This window comes from Lonchura striata, chromosome 10, assembly GCF_050655825.1.
Source record: "Lonchura striata isolate lonStrDom1 chromosome 10, ASM5065582v1, whole genome shotgun sequence".
Taxonomy (NCBI): Eukaryota; Metazoa; Chordata; class Aves; order Passeriformes; family Estrildidae; genus Lonchura; species Lonchura striata.
Window position 1 is genome coordinate 12,094,753 of NC_140712.1, and position 18,037 is coordinate 12,112,789.

The window sequence follows — 18,037 nt, forward strand, 5'->3', positions numbered from 1 at the left end:
TTCTGCTTGGTTAATTTTTTTCCACTTGATTTTGGAAACAAATCAGCAATCAGCAAACAAATGCAAAGAGCAGTTACTAAGTTACATAAAGGTTTACAGAGTGACAGAAACACTTCTCTGTCTACTATTGCAAATAGCAATCTCTTTGTTTCAGTGCTAAAAGTTTTTATTTCATAATAATTTTAGAAACACTCAAAGGAAAACAATTCAATTTGCTAGAATTTTTCCAAATGTAGTATTTCTCTATAACTTAATGCAATTCAAAAATAGAATGACATGTTTGCAATAGACTCAGGACAAGAAAAAAAAATCTGAGATATTATGAGATGTATGAAATAAGGAGAGCTTGGTCTCCTTGCTTGGAATAGATATTATCTCTGAGAAATAAGAGCATGAGGAATGCTATCTGGCCTATGGAAGTCAGCCATTGAAATGATTACAGTATCAAAGAAAACAACCTGCTAACCTTTAGCAGTGTAATGAATATCATTGATATCCCTTCAAATAGGGTGGCAAACCAAAGGGGTTTTTAGAGCAAGAAAATTCTCCATTGTGAGAGGAACAAAATTGTCCTTTTCTTTAATAGCTCCTGGTCTTCATCTGATGCAGAAATCCTAGCAATGCAAAGCTGGTGCTGAGCCTCCCCTGTGATGGAAATGTGTGTCTACAAGTGCAAGTGTAAAACCTCCCACAGACTTTCAGTGATCTGTTCCTTAGATAGCTGGGGTTTCTCTTGGCACTTAAAGAACCCTGTATTCTTCTCTGGAGAGATCAAAATATTGGCTGTGACAGCAATACACATACCACAAACTGTACAAACTGAATTTGTATCACATCACCTGACAGAGGTGATACAGAGCCTGATAACCATAGTGAGCATTTCCAGCTATGGCAAAGCTTTTCTGCTCTGCTGAGAACTAGGAATGCCCAGACGATTTGGAAATTATTAGAAAATAATTATCATTTTAGAGTGCAAGGCTTTTAACTTAGCCTGGTGAATGTGTGTCTGCCTCTTTCAGAAATGATTATGAACTTTAACCAAAGAGAACAAACTGATTCTCCTTGTCCTACCTGGGTGATGCATCTCTGCCCAGGAAAGGGTAACTCAATCCTTCTCTGCCATTTACCCTCGTGACAGCTGTTTCAGCTGTACAGACAGAAAATATGGGAAGTAAAAAAAACTCATTAATTTAACACTGGACTCTGGGAAATGAGTGAAGTTTTCAAGTGTGACCTTCATTTTTAGGTTGACCATGCTTTACAGCTATCTAGTATTAGCCATTTGCTTTTTCTAGTTTCAAGAGAATTGAACTCCTGCTTTTTTTTTTTTACCAATTACTACTGAAAGTAAACTCTAGACCTGTTTCAAAAAAATAAACCCTCTGGAAACCAAGTAATGAAATTTGAGACATTCTTGAAATATGACTTTTAATTTCCTGCACTTCAATCTCCCCGTCTGTACAATGGCCATCCCAGCTGGATGTTAAGGAGGCTTGTCAGCTTAGTAATAAACTGGAAGGAAGTCATTAATACTGTTCTCAGACTGCACCATGAAAACTCAGGCGGTAAAAGTCCATGGTAATTCCATTTCCCCCATGGAGCTCTTTTCTTGCTGCCCTGTCAGTGGAAAGACTGAATTTCTGTTGCCCTTCAGTGGGTTTGTGTGGATGTGACAGCCTGGTCAGAAAGTGAGAAAACTTGATAAGCTTTCCTAGAATCAGCTTGTAGGGACATAAGGGAGTTGAAGATAAACAATGATAACTTATTATTATAAACAACCTGCAAGTGGTGTTTTCCTACTCTCTGTTTTCCTGTTTTTCTCAAATATTGTTTTATAACAAAGGTGCTTTGTTAATTAGCCAATCAGGTGAAATGTATTGATAAATTGACATATCTGGTCTATCTGTATCAGAACAATGTACAAAAAGAGAGAATTCAGAGTAAAACAGCTATGCTGTGCAAACCAGCCTTCTGGTGAGTTTGTGTCATTTCTTAAACAGTGACAGGCTTGCCTCTAAATGTCAACAGATATTGGGTGCTTTGTGGAAACTCAATCTCCATGGCAGTGAAGTGCCACTGGTGACAATATTTGCCAGCACAGCCTTAAGGGATGTGTACTGTTCACTAAAGGATCCAGTGGAACTGATGGATGTCTGCCCATGCTGCACATCTCCATCCTTTCAGGCCCATCCATCAGTGTGTGTGCAGAAAGGAAGGAATATGTGTTAGCAGAGTGGCCTCTACTGATTACACAGAACTGGGGCTCTCTGTGGGGAGCTTTTCCAGGCCCATATTGTCCCCTACAAAATGGTTGTGATGTTGGTCATGTAGCATCTACTGTGTGTCCAAAAACATCCCACTGTGAACTTGCTGGGCTGGCTGTCAAATACATTGAACTCTTCTAATTGGAATATTTGCATTGAATAGTAAATTCCTGGGTCTATATTTACCTTTGCAGTGTCTAATTAATTCTGCGTGAGGGGTTGGCCCTTCAGGCTTCAGGTTTGTAGAAGCTACGAACAAATTCCTTCATTCTCTGTTAAATGCAGGGAGTTGTCATTTAAAAAATTATCTGTTGTGTGTTGAGAATTAAAGAATTCAATTTAAATAGCCTTTGGATTTTACATAAATTTCTCTCTGAGTTTTGATGAAGCAGTGAGCCTGCAAAAAAAAAAAAAAGGTGAAATTGTTTAGCTGACCAGCCTGTGCAGGCCTGCTTTTGAATAAAACTTTTTGTTTCTTCAGCAGCTGAAAGTTTGTGGAGATTTTGATGATACAAATGAAAGGCACCTTGTCCATGAACCAGAGCAGCTCACAATGCTTTGCTGGGAATGGCAGACGGAGGCAGATTGTTCTACAATGCTGGACAGCTTCCAAGGCATTTCCTTCAGTGCACCTGTGCTCCAGGTACAGTGACCCATTCTTTGCCAATTTTACATGGAGTTCATTTATATGGAACTCCATTTACAAAAGATCAGGTTTTCACACTCTTGATTGATCAGCCTCAGGTCTCTCAAAAGTATTGCATTCTTTGTAAAGTATCTGGTCAAACTCACAATAATATAGTTTTTTGTCATTAATAGTTTCTGATTGACAGGTCTGAATTTCTTGTAGCTGAAATAGCCTGGATTTCTGATTTCTGAACTTCACAAGCTATACTAGGAAACTGTATGGAGAAAAATTCCTAGTTCTAAGATAAGATTAGAGACAGAGGAGGTAAAACAAACCTAAAACCAATTGATTTTCTTCTAAGTAAGGTTCTGGCAAAATTTTTTATTTCTCTTGTTCTATTTGAAGGCAGATTATAAAACTTGGATAAACAAAAAAAATAGCAGTAGAAACAGTTGTCGTCTTTTTATTACCTGCTTGACTCATTGTGTTATTGCCTGGAAAATCATCTCTAATGGATCAATAGTGAGGACAGCTTTACACATATTTACCCTCTTATGTAGAGTGACAAGTATGTTTTTGTTTCATATATTGATTCCCTGGATATATATACAGGATAATCCCCCACACACATTTGTTTGTAGGGGACTATGATAGTTCTTCCATTATCAATATCTAAGCATTGTTTATTAATTTCTGACTAAATTTCATGAACTTATTTTGTTGAGAACAGATCTGCTGCAGCTGGGATACAAAGGGAAAGATTATATGCTTGATCCTGCTATTGCATATTGGGGTAAATGAGCTCCAGTGGGATGGTGGAGCTGAACCCACCCAGTCTGACTCTAATTGATGATATAAACCAGGTAATTAGAGACATGATGGTTGGAGATGTGAAAACCTCTCTAGCAGAGGGACACATTTAAGTGGTTGTGCCTTTGGACTCTCTGTAAGGAAACTGCTTGTGGAAAGAAGACTGTATTTTAATAACATCAGATTTAATAAAAACCAAAAAAAGCCATTTGTTCATCAGGGAATAGAATGTTATAATTCATATTCTGAAAATATGCTGAAGTTTAGATCCATTTTGGATCAAAATCTAGCACCAACTATTTCCATCTCAAAGCCTGATTAGATACATAACCAGAGCAGCAGCAAATCTACTGATATTACAGCAGTTATTGATTTTTTTTTTTATTTTCACGATTTCAGAGTAATCTCAGGAACAATATAATGTGAAAAGAGAGGCGCTGTAAGTGACCCGAGGTCATCATGGTAGTGCCAGTTAGGAAAAACAGATAGATTTTTTAATATTGCACTTTATGGGCAGCCAAAAATGCTCCCAAACAGCTTCACTCATGAATACAATTCTCTTTTTAATAACCTGTGGGCCTCCAGAAAGCAATGAGAACAGCATGGTTGTTTTGGAAATGGCAAAGTACAGTGATGTATTCATACAGTATTTTTGTAATATGGGAAGCGCTACAAGAGGGTAGCACAGGAAGATTGCTCTGACTTGCTTGTTTGACTTGGTTCTCCTCCCATGTAAGATGTGAATAAATAAAATAATAGCACTGCCATTTTTAAGGATTACTCCTGATTTGGATGATCAAAAGAAGTTTTAATTTTTATTTTAGGACTGTAGTTCAAATTTCAAGTTTATATAAAAGGTTATGATGGATTGGTGTTTGCTTTATTCCATCTGTGAGTATCAACATGTAGCAAGTTCATTATGAGTTTGGCAGGAAATTCAGGCAGTGAAATCTCCACTGTGCTTTGCATTTTAGAAGTAGGGAAAAACACCTAAATAAAAGCAAAAGCAGAGTAAGAGCCTCATGCAAGAAATCTATACTGAGATCTCCCTGTTACCAAGTAAGGTGGAGAAAGGATGACATCAGTTTCATCACAAGTACTTATTGAGGGAATATTACAAGTGACAGAATCCATGGAACAGGACCTTCTGCTTAGGCTGCCAGTCAAGCTTGTATAATGGTAATAAAAATGGGAGAACAAAGGCCTGAATTTAAAGGAGGCTTCAGCAAAGCAGTTGCAGTAATCAATTACTTTAGGTGAATCAGGGTGATAAGAACCAAAAGAGTGAATTCTTGCAGGCTATTTTGATGCTTTAGAGTTGTATTTTCTTTTTTCACATCTTTCTCATCCAAAACTTTAGTCAAAAAAGACATTTTCAAGATTTTTTGTTCATTCCTGGTGAGAATGAATCTCTCAATATTTATGTGAAAGATACATTTATATGTCAGAGGAAAGGCAGATGGAAGCATATTTACAGAAGATTCATTTTCATAGCAAGATAAACCTTGTCTCTTTTTTGCAGAAAAAATTAACCGGGTTGTTTGCCTGGAAGATTCAGGTCTAGAAAAATTTCAAAGATTTTCCTTTATAATTAGTGTGCTGACTGTAGTGTGTCTGTTATTGTATGAATAATTTATATAGATCTGGAGTCCCACTCTATATTTTATTGTCATTTGGGCAAAAGTAGTAATTTTATAAAATGGCAAACCAGTCAGATGGTTAAAAATCTGTTTTTTTTCCCCAGCTTAAATCACTCTGGATGCTCTTTAAGTCCATGTTATGGCCCTTGACTCCACTGTCTTGATGCAGAGTTTGCACTTCATCTGTGCAGCCTCATTGCCTTGAGATTTTGGTTGAAAATTATAACTGAAAGGTGCTGGAAACCCATCATGGGCACTAACTGTGTGTGACAAGCAGGATACAAATGGGCTTTGCTCTAGATCTGTGAGCCAGTAAGAATAAAAACAATCTCCTCTTCAGCAATACTGTGGAAATCACTGAGGATCTAAAAGCAGTTATACTGCATTTATAGTTTTTGATTTCAAGTTTTTGTTTTAACTTTCTTTAACTCTGAATGTTCTGCTATTGGGACACAAATTCACATTTCAAAATGAAAACATGTTACATAAGAAAGTTCTTCAAGGCAGGGCAGTGTCTTGCACACCCGCAAAATGTTGGGCATGCAGAGGTTTCCCTGCTCATGACAACTCATGAGTTAGTCCAGCCCTGGAGCTGCAATGCACTTCCAAATGGGATCGTTCAAAATGCCATCACCTGTCTCATTGCACCACACTCGCTGCTATTGGGAAACTGATATTTTGTATATTGTGCAGCACACAAACCCTGGTGCAGGGAAGACAGGTCAGGTCGCTGGCTCACCCACACGTGTTTTCCACTCTGAAGGTGCAGAGAGGCACTGGGACCTTAAATGAAACCCTCCAACTTGGTGTGGTCCAGGATGGAAATGCAGCTGCCTCTGCTGGTTTATGGGGCACTGCTCCCACAAGTGCATCCTTTTGAAGTAACTGCTCTTGTCTACTAAAACCACTAAATAGCTATCAAATAGCATCATTCACTGTATGAAGGATCCTTAAGGGAGTGGATCCTCCTTCATGCAACTTTGATTTTTAGATCATTATATGTGAAGCTCATGAATCTTTACCAATCTGCTTCATTCACTGAAACCCAGAATTGATTTATTTTTTTCACCGTGAGGCTTGTGCTGAGCAGATCAATGTTTAAGCATGTCTGAAAACAAGGGTCATAAATCACCTACTTTAGTACAAACACTTGGGATTTTAGTAGTAGGTTTTTAAAGCCTGTAGGACTAATGTTACATAAGGAGTGTATCTGGTTATCATGCTGTAAAGTATTTTTCTCTACTAATACCTATGTGTGCAAATAGGAGAGGTTTCACTTCTATTATTTTGTTTTGGCTCAAGATGTTTACTGGCTTTTATTAAAATTAAAAACAATGGAAAAATACATCAGACAATTTTTTTTTGTTTTTATGAAGTGTTACGTATATCCTTTATGAAATTTAGCATTTACCTTATGCTGGTTTAGTCAGTTACTTAATTTATATTCCATTCCCTCCTAAATACCTTGCTTGGAGTAAAAGCTTTACTACAGTAGATGTGATGGAAATGTGAAGGAAGAAGACAATATGGTTTTACCACCTGCTACTTGGTCTTGTGGATATAACTTACATGGCTTAGTTTATGGAGCATATACAGTTCTTGTCATATTAGAAGCAATGTTTCTTATTAATTAATCAAACACATGGAAGCCCTTGCCTGAAGTCTCAGAGCTACAAGTACTAGTGGAATAGTTCTTGGAAAGAGTCTGTTCTCTATGTTCTCTTGTTTTGTGTGAGTTGGTGTCTGTAAGGAATAGCTGCAGGTTAAAATGCATTCTGGGAAGGAGCAAAAGAAAATGACAATTACATCTCTGAATATGAACAAGCTTCATGTACAGCTGGTCAGTTTCTTCTGAGAAATGAACTATACAGAGCAGATTTTGTAAGAAGTATCTCCCACAGAATTCCCTACTCCAGGGTGGCTGGCTTCCCTTGGGTGTTGGGGTGCTCAGGCTTTGCAGGCAGCTCTGCCATTGACTCAGTGAGCAAACTTCATTGGCTTGCACTTGTGTTTCAAGGTGTTAATAAGACATAACTTTGCTTTTTCTGGTGGGTAAATTGGAATGGTAGTATCTTAATTTGATGTCGGTGAGCAGATTTATAGGATTTTGTGTAATTGCAAAATATGCAAGTTGTCCATGCTCTGGAATTGGAGAAGAAATTTTTTCTTGTTTTGAAGTTCATCATCTATAGTCACAAATTAGAGATTGTACTTAACTTTGGTTTTGCCACACTTGTAACTCCTCAACTAATATAATTTTCTAGGACTGTCTTATTTAATTTTTAGGTTGTTATTTTATTTTACCCACACTTCTAATAAAGTTTGCTTTCTAATAGAGCTCAAGTTACATAGAAAATATTTAAACAATATGGATATCAAAAGTTAATTATGCAAATAATTCAAGTGCTCCACTGGGACCTTAGGAGAGTCAATTAATCAGTAACAATTGAAGCCTCATAGTTCTTATTGTGTTTGGTCTTTACTCGGGAAAATAATTTTTGGAAAATGGCAATTATTTAATATTTAGTTTTAATTTCCATACAGACACAATGTACTCAACTAGGAACTTGCAGGCTGTGAATAAGCAAAATGAACTATGAATTTTACTAGTCTAAAAACTCAATAGTTTACATATTAATGAGGCTTTATTATTATCACTGATGAACAACATAGCCCATTTAATTAACTTCCTACCTCTCTCTATGAGTCTCCAAGTTAAATCCCACATTGATTTGCTCTCTAGGATATAGCAAGTTTTTTTCAGGTTTATTGAAGAACAGAATAACTAGCCTTTTATTTATTTGGCCCATTACAATGTCTTTCATGTGACTTATTCATATTATTTATTTACCAGCTATATTAACACATTTGTCTTCTGAGGGTTAGTCTTAATAATCAGGAAATATGTTTTCTGAGAGTTTACTGAGTGTATAGTTTATAACGTAGAATTTCAGGGATTAGACTGATTATAGAGAATTACCTTAAATCCCTTGGAATAGAGAGTATCAGTGTCTTTCTGAAGTCAGTATCAAGCATCATTGCTGTCTAATGTAAACCCTATCTGCTCACAATGCTGATTACAGGCACCACAAGTTCCAGTGGGTTACAGGTTCAGGTTTCAAAGTGGAGAGAGATCATTTGTAGCTGAATAGAGGGTAAAACAGCCTGTCAGCAGCCTTGTGTGTCATGATGGCAGTGGGAGAAGAGGGAGTTTAGGAATGTTTGTTAGGGTGCCTGATCCATAAGGCCAGGGAGCAATTCCCCACCCAGCAGAGTAGGGTTGAGTTACTTCTTATTTTTTGGAAGAGAAGGGTTCTGACATGGTAGCAGCCCATTACTTTTCTGAACACATTTTCTAATTATTGGCCCTGAACTAACCAGCTCCTCTGGATTGCCTGTGGCTTGGCTCAATAAGAGAGACTCAATTCCACTCACTCAGAGGATGGCTGAGATTGGCTCATGCCAAGGGCTGCACCACTCTGCCCAGCCTGGAAACAGTCTGCAGAATTTCCACGTTGAAAAATTACCCATGTATGAACTTCAGGTACCTGAGTATTTCAGGTTTTGCTTCTGTTGCCTGGATACCTTTTGGATGTAGATTCACACTGTTTCCTATAAAACTCTTTATTTTATGTGTATTTGTCTAAACAAGATGTGAATTAGTTGATAAGTCTCTCTGACTCTCCTATTACAAAATGGCTTCACTCTCTGTATAGATTTAGTATAAAAATTTTGAAGATATTTAATTTGTATTTCAAATTGATATTTGAGAATAGCTATATGCTTATTTTGATGAACAGAGAAAGCAGAAGAATCACCAACTGGCAAACCAAGCACTGTTTGTTTGGTCTTCATGATACCAACCCCCCACCCCTTCCCCCAAATTGTTGTTTCCACAGTCCGTCAAGATGAGAAATGAAATTGAAACTTAACTGGAAATGACAAAGATGGTCTTGGAGATTAATTCTGGTGAAAATCCATCAGTGTGGCAGAGGGAGATTTTATTTCAGGGAAGTTCACCTGTCTGAGGTGGAAGGACTCTGAATCTGCAAAATGCTGGGTCTATTATTTGCATATTTATATTAGAGCTGAAGCTTGTCAAATTTTAAATGTCCTCCCAAATTATATCCCATGACAGAAAACTGAAATGAGAAAAAGTATGTTTTTGTGATTGGAGTGTCATTTATAATATGGCTGCTTCCAGAAATCTCTGTTTAGGTATCTTGTGACATGTGGGTGTTTGTTTCAAATAGCAGTAATTAACTTCCATCTACTGTTGTTGTATATAGAACTTTCATCTGACATGTGTGTTTTTTTACATAAAGATATAGTCTAGTAGTGAATGAAAGGTTACTTGTAGAGTCATATTCAGGATGATAACAGTGCTGGTATTAAAATCACAGGTTAAGGAATAATGTGGCAATCAAAATTCAGGATACAACAAAACTAGAGGGGGCTGTGTGCGTTCCTGCCCTGTGTCTGACCAGCGATTGAGATCCTTCTGTTCAGTCAGGATTTCACTCTTTCACTTCGTTTATAAGTTTCACCTATGTCTCCCCTGCAGGTGCAAACACAAGGAGGCACAGGTGAAAACAGTATGTTTTAAGTGATGTTAAACCACAGTGAGTGTGAAAGGCTCAGCCCGGGCCTGTGAAGAGCTGTAGGTGTGTCAGTGTGGCTCTGGCAGCAGGGCAGGTTTTGCTCTGCACGCAGAGGAGAAGGTCCACGCGCTCTGCACCACTGGTCCTGCTGAACGGGGTAAGAGCACCATGCCTGCACTTCTGCTGTGACTTCCCCTAAGCCTTGCTTGTGCTTCTTTCCTGCTCACTTTGCAAATGTTTGCATGTTCAAATTTGGTAGCAAAATACCAACTTTCATCAGAAAAAAAAAGACTGTAGTATTTGATGACACAGTAGATGTGTATCTGAGTAATTTCATTTTTAAAAGTTATGAACATTTAAATATGAATGTTATCAATAGATAAATTTAAACATTTGTGTAAATGAAGCCCCTTGATGATTGTATTTTTCTCTACCCAGTAACAACAGTTCATGTTCAAATTATTCACATTTAATTCCTTGAAAAATGTTTTTAATATTTTGAGTTGCAATCAGTAATCAGTAATTTGTAATCAGTAATTTGCTAACTGCCTACAGAAAGTGTTTTAATTAGTTGAAATAGTTTATTAATTACTTATTCCACTCTAAATTAAATGTGCTTTTATAATATGAGGGATTTATAGTAAATAGAATGGGAACTGTGATGATGTTTAAGCAACTCAGCTTTAAAACCTAATGTGATGGGACGCGTAAGGTTATCTGACTCATTATTACTTTCATAGTTAGTAATTGCACTGATCAAAATGTGTGAATTTTGTAATAGATTTAGCATTTCTCTAGTGATTGTGAGCTGAAAATTTAATCATGGCCTTTAAGCACAATATTATTGATTTTCAGTTTGTTTGGAAAAAAACACTATTTGAAAAGGAAAATTAAAGTTTGTGTCCTGAAGTTTTTTTTCATATTGGGGAATGTTTTTTATATGCATAAATATATTAAGCCTGTTTTATACAGAGTATCTTTCTCCTCTATGAGAAGTAGGTCTAGATTAGACACACTTTCTCATATGTACTGCACAGACGCACTTGAAATTGTTTTTGGTTCAGACTTCTCCTGGGTAGCTCCAAATGGTGTCACATTCCAATGACTTTATTTTCTTTCTTGTTTTATACCCTTTGCTTTCAGAGACTTGTCCTTTCAGAAAAAGAATCAAATATTCTATTGGGGTCAGCTTCTGCACTCAGGTGCTAGTTGAACACCTGAGTTGAGTGACCTCACCTGAGCAGCTGAGTGACTTTAACCAAAGACTAAATTTGATGTGCATTTCTGAAGATAGCTGCATGACAATATAACAATAGAATTACTGACACCTGAACAGTTTAAAATAATTTTTCTTATGTCATTATTCTATTTAATGTTAGCATATCCTAGCTGTCAGACATTTGAAACACCATCCTTCCAACCAGACTTTATCTATACAAAAAATTGAGTAGCAATGATAATTATGTCTAATAAACAATGACCAGATACAAATCAATCTGGACATCAAATTTTAGTGGCAGATATAACATTAGGGCTACAACTGTTTGGATGTGTAAGCTGATAGATGAAATAGTTATTCAAAATTCTATCTATATTACTTGATGTTCTTTGGATTTTATTTCAAAATATTTAAATATATTTCTTTTATGCAAAGACTCAAATATGCTTAAAGTGCTTTAAAAAAAGTTGCCTTGTAAATAACTCAAATGATTTTACTGTGTCAGTGACTGAAAAAAATAACAATATGTACCTCACACACTTGAGAATATGCCAGTTGTAGACTAATCATTTTATAATCTGTTCTGTGTAATAAATAAGCCATTGAGATTTAATAAAATCTAACTTACTGAATGTTTTTTCTTTCAGAAAACATTTCTGGCTTTTTTAGGTTTTACTTGAAATATTTAGTAGTTGCTCAGATTCTATATGTTAAGTATGAGATATTGAAATACATATATTTTCTGTAGCTGCAGAAACTTTATGATTTTATTCAAGTTCTGTAAATGAAAGGGAATGGTATTTATAGCTCTGTAATGAGTGTCATGGGAGACTGCAAGACTAGTTTATATCCACTTCCTATATCAGAAAACGCACTGAAGCTTTATGACACAATGTAAAATTGAAGGACATGAAGCTCTTTTTAATCTCACAGTTGTGAAATTTTGAAATCCTTTTTTATCCATCACATGGGTAATAGACAGATTCCTATTGTGCTACACATCTCAGTAGAACAGGGATACAGGTATCAAGTTTAATTAAGAAAATTGTATGTAAAGTTTTGCAAATGTGTATAATTACTATACTGAAGCACCAATTTGAGAAATAATACTTAAACTTTAAAAAGCACTAGACACATGTGTTAAATCCTCTGTAATCCTGCCTGGGGAGGGATGGTACATGCAGAGCTCAGTGTTTTATAAAGCAAGAATGGAAAATTGAAGAGGAATTTATTATAATTCTAGTCTTCAACATTAAGAGCATGCCCATCATTTTGAAAGTACAGATTCAAGCTGGAAAATTCTCATCTCTTCTACCTCTGGCACAAAAATGTTTCCAATCAGACTTTTTTAATGCATTGCACTGGGAGGTATCCAGTGTCAGTGTTCAAATAGGAAGGATGGTGATCTGATCTCATTGTCCAAGAGGCTTTGTTATACAAAAGAACACTCAAAAAATTATCATCCATTGTTTCACCGGAATATTTTCTTATCTAAACCCTACCTCTATATCTCAGTTTAATTTCCTCAGATAGTTCAACTTTCGGTCCTCTACCCTCCTGTGTTCCTGTCTCATAAATGTTGATGATCTGTATCCTTTTAGTGAGAGTCTGTAGAGCATTTATTGCTTTATTCCAGCTTTCTGTGGCCATCAATGTAGGCTATTAAGATGTTGAAAGCATTATATTGGAGCATGCATTGCAAAATGTAGAATAAAATGAATGTGTGTTTGTGTTAGGTACTGCAAATGACTGTCACTATTTTTGATGTATGTATGAAGGCTGAGAATTGAAAATATTTTTATAATGCAGATGTAAAACTTTTGTCAGTGGATGTTAATCCGGTGGATAAGATCTCAAACCAATAATGGAATGTTTGCTGCAGATATTCCATTGGCTTTCATATTTAAGTATGTGTGCAAAGAAGATAAAGTGAATGGAATGTAGAGAGACTTGCTGTTAGTTTTTAAAATTTTGTTTAGTCTATAAACATGATACTGTCCAGACACAGAGGGCATGCATCTTGTGATACTGTCCTCTTTATCTTATGCAAAATACCTGTTTCTCTTCTAGGTACAGTTATTTGTTAGAAAAACCTTTTTGCCAATGGTTGATTCTTGGAAATTTTTAAAATTCTGGAACCGTGTGTGCTTCGGATTAATCTTTGTATTGCTCTCTGTCTCTTGGGTCAATGTTCAGGCCTTTGAAATTTGATCTGTGGAAGACACACTTCTGTAGTTTCTCAGAAAATAATCTGGTGAGAAATTCCTTTTCCATTTTAACTGAAATCTGCTAGCTGGAAATGGTCACAGACCAGAGAAATAAAAAAACCCAGTGTGTTCATGGGAGTGCTTAACAGAAGAAAAGTATATGTTTTTGAGCTTAAGATAAATACTTACTTTTTGGCATAGTTTTAAATTTAAAAATGCTTTAGAAGCTTTTATTCTTAGGCAATCTCTTGTGCAATCTGCCTTTCATAGACTTATGAGCTAAATGCAAATTGATCCCTATTGCCATGAGAGGATAGGAAGAGAAACCTTTTTATTCTGCTAGCTCAGTGTAATGGCCAAGAGGAGTGGACTCAGTAATTCTTCCTGCTGACATTCCAGTAGTCTTCCTCTGTTCTGTATTCAGACCCCAAAGAGCAGAAGGCTAAGGGAAAAATCTTGGTAAATTGTTCCTAATTAATTAAAATTACTTGAAGACTCCCTCTGGAAAGGGACAATTAAATTCAACTTAAGAACTTCTGAAGAACTTCAGTTCTTCACTGAAAAGAAAAGCAATTAATTGTTTAATTACTGTAAACTTTTATGTTCACACAGTCTTTCCCCCCTGCCTTTTTTATAACTGAAACATTTAGGATGTAGAAGTATATATTCACCCCACAGAAATGCAAGAGCTAGATCCTCAAATGATGTGATGTGGTGCATACCAAAACACAGTCACAGACAGCAGTTTAAATAAAGCTCTAATTTAAATAGAGTAAAGATGTGAGCAACAGAGGAAGCTGTTATTGATTCCCATGCCTGATGCACTGAATTCGGACAAAAACCTGATGAGAACCATCCCCTGCTCAGAGAGGTGCCCGGTGTTTGCCAGGGCAGGCTGGGCTGTGCAGCCCTTGTGCCACTGCTGCTGGATGGATGGTGCCAGAGCTGCTTGTCTTAGGGCTTTCCTAGTGCTCGGGAAGGAACTGGCATAGGGAGCTGGTAGGATGTTTTCTTCTGAAATAAAATCCCCAGAAGATGAGAAAAGTTCAGCCATTTCCTTAGGTGGGTGACAGTACTGGGCCAGTTACATTCCTGCACCGTGGAACTACGGGTCACAGCTCGTAAGGGTTTCCCATCACAGCTTGGCCCCACAGTGTGTTGAATTTGGTCTTCAAGGCATGAAGAGCCCAAGCCTGTCCTGAACCCCAGTGAGCTGTGCTGAGGTTGGGTTTGAGCTCCCTGGCTCCTGGTGGCCATGGCTCATGGCCTTGGTCATGCCTGGTCCTCTGCCCAGGGAGCAGTGTGGGGAGAGCCCTGCCAGCTCTCGGGGTCTGCTGTGCTTCACTGGTCCAACAAGAAAATTGTCATTACTGTCACACCACCCCAGAAGTTTCTGTTTCAGGAAAAGTGCACTTCAGTGTTTTTAGAGCAAAATTTTCTCAAATTCTCTGGTTTCATGAATTGAAAATTGAGACTTATGCTAAATCAGAATTAAATTGTGTTTTTATGAAAAATCTATCCAACCTTTGAAGTCAGGTTTACTGACCACAGGGAAGACTCAGCTCCTGGTACCTTTTAATGTACTTGGAATGCAGCTATGCCATATTTGTAATCTGAAGTTCAGTAAAAAGAAAGTAAAATGGGAAACTGATTTTTTTTTTTGTCACTGAATGTATTCCTTGCTAGGTAGATTTTAATTGAGATGCCACCAAGTGAGCTGCTTTAGTGATTTTTATCTATCCTTATTTAGTAGAGTTTGATCTATAAATGCAGGCAAAGTCTGATGTGTAGTCTCATAATGCATTAGATTATTGTACCTCATTTTTAGTCTAAACTCAAAGATGTAGCAGGAAGAGAACAATGTAACAACAGTATGGAAGAGAACTGGAAAGCACTTAAAAGTTCACTACCACAGGATATATATATATATTAAATTGTAATATTTTTGTTCATAGTGGGAGTCCTAAAACTTATTATATAAGTTTCTGAATTGCAAACATTTTGGTAGCTTCAATAGTTAAGATTGAGCTGCTTTTGGTAATTACAGATAGGGCTGTTTGCTACAGTTTGTCAGCCCAAACTGTTCATCAGGCTTAGTGTGGGGAAAAAAAGATGTCAAAATTACTCAGCACAGCTCAGTAGCAGAGTGGAAGGTCCAGAAGTTGCCATTAAAATGTTATGGATGTGGTTGCAAATGACAAGGGGACAACCTTGCACAAAGAAATCCAGACAGTACAGGAAAAGATTTCCCAAAAGACTGTAATTATTTTGACAGAAGATATTATGTGCCAGATTTAAATCGCCAACTCTCAAATTGTTATAAGCAGTGTCAGAAGAGATTTTACACTTCTTGGACAGTGGCACTTCTCATGGTAGGGGTGACAAGTGATGCGAGTCAGAATGCAGGATTGTACGTGAGAAACTTTCTAGTGATTTGCTTTTTACTCTTGCAGTTTCATCCAAAAGCTTTTCAGTATCTTGCTGGAAATTAATGTTTTGTAAAGCTGTAGCAGAAATCAAAAACTGTAGTGAAGATTTTGCAGCTTTGCACATTTAGATTTATTCCAGTGTATGTACTAATTTATTTTACTTTTTAGATGGTGCAAAAGCCATTTTAGTTTAGTGGTTTTTTTTTTTTTTTTTTTTTGTTTTTTTTTTTTCTTTTTTCTTTTTCTCCTTTTAGAAAGGAGGTGAAGGAATGTCAAAAGAAAATGGATTTTTTTTGTGGTCTGTGTCCTTATGCGATAACTTTTCCTTTGAGATGTCATCAGGTGAGCTACTTCAGGGGTTTTTGTTCTCTATCCTTTACTGATATTTAGATGTTCTAGTGTTTGCTAATATTTAAAAGATCCTTTTAAGAAGGAGGGGACAGAGAGATAATTTTTCTAAAAAAATATTACTTGAAATACCTTTTCTTTAAAAAATCTCTACTAGGACTTTAAAAGGATTGTTTATTCTTTTATGGAACTCTTCTAGAAACTAAAATGATACACCTTCTCTTTGAAAAGCAACTAACACTCTCTACCAACTAACAATTCCTGTGTAGGAATGTGTGCTTGAATTATGCAATATTCTGAAGGCAGAGCAGTTTATTCTGAATTTGTGAAAATAAATAAGAACTCACCAAGTAGTTTCTTCCATTTCGTCTTTTCCTTTTTCTGTTTCTCTCTTATGGGGCTGTATTTGATGCTTCCATGCTTTCTGCTTGCAATGACATCAAGTTTCTCAAAGAAAAGCGGGTGGAACTGAGCCTGTCTGGAGAGGAGATTATAAAGGCTGTAGTGGCAGCAAGTGAGAAGGCCCAAATTGGGACCAGCCCACCTGGCCTTAGAGGCATCTGAGGGACCCAGACTTCTCTGGCAGACTTCTCTGCAGCTCAGAAAGTTTATAAGATTAGGAAAATCAATTCTAGAAATAAAGATGTGCCAACATGGGCAGTATGCTGGGAAGAATTGTTTATATTTAATTTTTATTGTGTTTTAATTTTTCTTTTTGCATTTTCTTTTTAAGATGGCAACTCTTTTAGTTTAATTCCAATGAAACTTGTCTTCTTGGAGTTCAAATTCTTACTGGTGTTTTTTCAGAGCTTACTACAGTGGAAACCTCTACAAGTGCCCTGCAAAGCCCTGAGCGCCTCAGGGTCACTGTTTTTAGTAACTACTGAAATAATTGTGCTTTTCTCAAGTTCTGCAAATTCTTTTCTTCTGCATGGCTTTTCTAGACTGCGTGAATAGCAGTGGCATTGTAGCTGACTCTGCAGTGGTTTTATTGCTCATCTAGGACAGCTCCAAACTCTGCATCCCTGCTCCCGACAACTTTTGGTAGAATTTTTTTTATAATCTTGGAAAAATAAATATAAGCTTTGTGATCAATTGTCAAAAGTCAACTTCAGTGTAACTTTTTAAAAGGTCAAAGAGAATGATTGCTTGCCACAATATTTGGATTCAATTGTTTTGCTTACAGTTAATGTTGTGAACACTACAGCAATGTGATAGAATTTTTCTGTATCTCTGAATATTAATTCCCAAAAAATCTAGGCTTATCCATTGAGACTGTGCTCATTCTGCCTGTGAAATGTTGAGCCAAATGTTTTCCAAGAACAGTATTCTCTGCAAAAGCTTTTACTCACTGTAAACAGAACAGGCTCTGCAGCTGTTCAGCCATGAGCCCGTTCCAGAAAAAGGAACTTTTGCTCTGAGGGCAAGATTTCTTTGCAGTGTGGGGAAATATCCCTGGGTCAGTTCAGTAGGAGTTTGAAGCAGAAGCTCTGCTCAAGGGAGTTAATTCAGACAGTCCAGCTAACCTGGCTCCACTGTTTGCTGAACTTGTCTCTGATCCTACGTGATTTCCTCCTCAGCTGTCTTCAAGCCTGGTTCACTTCTGCTGGAACTTGCCCTAGTTGGAGAAAAGAGGGATGTCAGGTAGGTTTTATAGTCTATTTGACTCTAAGCTTTGTGTTTTTGTTCCTCAGGGAGGAGGAAAAATGTTCTGTGTTGTTTTGTACATCTAAACCAAATACTTTGTTGTAATGATGTTGTCCAAATATGAGTTTTCACCCAAAAGAACATCATCACTCTTTGTTGTTTGTTTTACTTGTCTTGCTGAGGATGTTTCTGTTGGAGTGTTTGAGGAGGATTTTCTCAGCTGATGGGAATGGCTGCAAAAAAT

General features: G+C 36.9%; 1 long non-coding RNA gene across 1 annotated transcript in view; it reads left to right on the top strand.

The window, feature by feature from the left end:
* LOC110474170 (uncharacterized) overlaps positions 1 to 18,037 on the top strand; it is a 166,518-nt gene that overhangs the window by 42,049 nt on the left and 106,432 nt on the right. Inside the window, exons 4-6 of the long non-coding RNA XR_014957600.1 lie at positions 2,746 to 2,907; positions 9,907 to 10,100; positions 17,727 to 17,790. This is a non-coding gene — a long non-coding RNA (uncharacterized LOC110474170). The remainder of the gene's footprint in view (positions 1 to 2,745; positions 2,908 to 9,906; positions 10,101 to 17,726; positions 17,791 to 18,037) is intronic.